The 3,962-nt window shown below is 41.9% G+C and overlaps 1 protein-coding gene across 1 annotated transcript in view; it reads right to left on the bottom strand.

The window, feature by feature from the left end:
• Positions 1-3,962, bottom strand: part of RPIA (ribose 5-phosphate isomerase A) — a 40,206-nt gene that overhangs the window by 9,944 nt on the left and 26,300 nt on the right. The window lies entirely within an intron of this gene.

The raw sequence follows: 3,962 nt of genomic DNA, 5'->3' as shown, positions 1-3,962 counted from the left end.
GGGCCGGCTACAGAACAAACCATCAATTACTCCTATGCAAGTTCTGCAACCTCAAGGTGAAGCTGCAGAAAATTAAAACAAGTTCATGAGAGCCTAAGCATGACTCTGACTTTATTCCACTCAAATTTAGAGACCATCACAAGACCATTCAATTTGACATATGGAACATGAACAATCAAAGACCAAGCGAGTTGTGGGATGACATCAAGGATGTCATACATGAAGAAAGCAAAAGGTAGTTCAGAAGATAGGAAAGAAAGAAAAGACAAAATGGATGTCATCAGAGACTCTAAAACTTCCTCTTGAATGTAGAGTAGCTAAAGCAAAATGGAAGAAATGATGAAGTAAAAGAGTCAAACAGAAGATTTCAAACGGCAGCTCAAGAAGACAGAGTCAATTATTATAATGAAATGTGCAAAGACCTGGAGATAGAAAACCACAAGGGAAGAACACATTCAGCATTTCTCAAGCTGAAAGAACTAAAAAAAAAACTTCAAGCCTCGATTTGCAATAGTGAAAGATTATATGGGCAAAATAAGGAGCTCTAGTGGCACAGTGGTTAAAGCATCAGGCAGCTAAGCAAAAGATTGGCTGCTTAAACCCACCAACCACTCTGCAGGAGAAAGATGAGGCAGTCTTCTTCCATAAAGATTTATGGCCTTCGACTTGCAAGGGGATCTATGTAGGAGATCCTGGATAGAGAGGGAGAACAAAGTGGAATAAAACTCAAATTCATTTGGAGAAAAAAAAAGGGGGCAGGGACAACCAGGTTTGCTGCTCTGATAGAGCCTGGTGGAACCACTGAGACTATGGCCCCTAGCTGCCCTTCCGGTCTGGAATTGAACCCATACCTGTGGCTTTCAGCTAAGCAAAAGACAGGCATAGGAGTTGAACGTTTACCTGAAGTAGATATACTCCTTGGAGAGAACAATCATGGGAAAAAGAAGGGCTGCTTATGCACAGGGAGACAGCTCAGGGGACAGGAGTGCATGGAGGGATGGACACAGGGAAGAGGTAACAATCAGGAAGTGGGAGGGAGCTGTTGCATTGTGGTAAATTGGGGTCAACGTCATGAGACAAAGTGTATGTGAACTGCTGTATGGAATTTGCTCTGTAAATTTTCACCCACATTACAATTAAAAAAAAAAAAAATTATGGCCTTCAAAACTCTACAGGCCAGTCCTACTCTGTTCTATAGGGTCACTACGAATTACAATCAACTCAATGGTGATGAGTTTGATTTTTTATGGGTAAAATACTGAACAATGCAGGAAACATCAAAAGAAGATGGAATACATAGTCACTGTACCAAAAAACAGGAGCTCTGGTGGCATAGTGCCTAAGGCACTTGACTGCTAACCAGAAGGCTGGCGGTTCAAACCCACCAGCCACTCCTCGGAAGGAAGGCTGGACAATCTACTTCCGTAGTGATACCACCTTGGAAACCCAAGGAGGGGTCGCTGAGTCAGGGCCGACTCAACAGCACGTAACAACCACAACAACATATGCAGATGACACAACCTTGCTTGCTGAAAACAAAGATGACATGAAACACTTTCTGATGAAGATCAATGACTATACAGTCTTCAGTATGGATTACAACTGCAACATTAAAAAAAAAAAAGTCCTCGCAACTGGCTCAATAAGTAACACCACAATGAACAAAGAAAAGACTGAAGTTGTCAAGTATTTCATTTTACTTGGACCCAAAATTAACACCCATGAAAGCAGCAGTCAAACAATTCAACAACATACTGCACTAGGCAAATCTGCTGCAAAAGACCTCTTTTAAGTATTAAAGTGCAAAGATGTCACTTTGAAGACTAAGTTGCACCTGACCCAAGCCATGCTGTTTTCAATAGCCTCATATGCATGTAAGGGCTGGACAACGAATATGGAAGACTGAAGAAGAATGGATGCATTTGAATTACAGTATTTGTGAAGAATACTGAATATACTACAGACTACCATAAGAATGAACAAATCTGTCTTGGAAGTAGTACTGCTAGAATGCTCCTTAGAAAGAATACCAAGACTTTGTCTCACATACTTTGGACATGTTATCAAAAGGGACCAGTCCCTGGAGAAGGATATCATATTTGGTAAAGTAGAGGGTCAGTAAAAAAGAGGAAGACATCAATGAGATAGACTGACACAGTGGGTGCAGCAATGGGCTCAAACACAGCAATGAAAGTGAGTATGGCGCAGGATATGGCAGAGTTTTGTTTTGTTGTACGTAGGGTCGCTTTGAGTCTGAACCAAGGCATCTAAAAACAATATGCATTCTCAGCGTGGGTGATACCATTCTCCAAAGGTTCCAAACGTGGGTTTTGGGGAAGTGAAAAAATCTTAGATATTACAGAGATTTGTGGCCACAGATACATAAACATATACAGTGTATCAGTAGTATTAGAATTTCATAGAGGTATGGGAATAATTAAAAAAAAAAAAAAAAGAGGCTGAGAAACACTGATTCAGGAGTCTGCACTAATGTGGGCAAAAACATAGGTAATTTCAAGTCAACAAAGACCCAACAGTTATATAAAGAAGTTGACACATGCTTGAGGTGATCTTGAATTGGAAAGTATCTGAGGCACCCCCAATATACTACCTAAACACCTATCTGGGCTTGCCCACTGCTTGTTAGGAAGCTCTACTGCCAGCCCAAAAGTTTCCCAGGGAAAATGGGTTCATTTATGTTTATTGAAGGAAATTACGTATTTCTCATCATTCACAGTACTATGCATGGGTAGGCAATGAATGAACCACAACTACAGTTTTACAAAACAGTCCAGAAAACGTCAGTGCAAATTCTGTTCCAAGTTGCAGTTATTCAGAAGTTACTGCCTGTAGCTGGAGTGGCACCAGCATAAAATCTACAGAGTTTCATGGGGGCAACATTGTTCCCATCCTTTCAAGGATTCTGACCTTTTGCCAGCACTGTTCCTCCCCCTCCTGCACTAACCCCAGAGCCAGCAGAGCTGGGGCAATTCTCCAGAGCCTTTTCTGTCTGGGCTTCAACCCAAACCACTATCCTAACCAGTCACTGAACAGCTGATTGAACCAATGCCCTGGCTCTGCCCACAGAAATCCACCAGCAAGCATTTCCCAGGGTTCTTACTAACACATTTTTAACTATGGCAACATAGTTAACTCTTCACTGGATCAAGTCCAAATCCTCTAGCCTTGCTTTCCAGCTGCCATACTGAACTCTCCTCTTCTAATCCAATCTTGCCTGGTCAACCTATGCACCAATGCATTCTACCCACTCTGTCCTAATCACTCCAGTTAGTCTGGGCACTGTCCACAAATGCCCATATGCCCAGCGGGAACTGCTCCAATAATTCCCATCTACCTCTTTCTGGCATGTTTTCTTCTGTCTTTGCCACTTGCCCTTCATAGCTCAGCTTAAACTTCATCTCTTCCTTCTAACTAACAACATTCTACAGTAAGAAGCTCAAAATCCAACTCTGCCACTTACAATCAGCATGGTCTTGGACAAATGACTTGCCCTCTCTTTGCCTTTTTCCTATCTGTAAAATGGAATACTAACAGCACCTACCTCAAGACTGCTAGAGATTAAATAGGTTCATGCAGGCACAGAATTTAGTGCAATATCTGATATGTGTATTCACTAAGAGCCAGCTAGCTAGCTAGCTATGACGAAGAGTGATGCTGCTCATCCTCATCATCATCTTTTTTTAAAAAAAAAAATTTTTTTAATTGTGATTGGGGTGAAAGTTCACAGAGCAAATTCACTTTCCATACAGCAGTTCACATACACTTTGTCTCAATGACATTGACTACAATTTACCCCAATGCAAAGCTCCCCTCCCACTTCCTCCCCATAGTTACCTCTTCCCTGTGTCCATCCCTCCATGAACTCCTGCCCCCTGAGCTGTCTCCCTGTGCATATACAGCCCTTCTTTCTCCCATGATTGTTCTCTCCAAGGAGTGTATCT

The sequence above is a fragment of the Orycteropus afer genome, unplaced genomic scaffold (assembly GCF_000298275.1).
Source record: "Orycteropus afer afer isolate SDZICR_OR568_19922 unplaced genomic scaffold, OryAfe1.0 scaffold00431, whole genome shotgun sequence".
Taxonomy (NCBI): domain Eukaryota; kingdom Metazoa; phylum Chordata; class Mammalia; order Tubulidentata; family Orycteropodidae; genus Orycteropus; species Orycteropus afer.
This window is presented reverse-complemented; position numbering and strand designations above follow the sequence as displayed.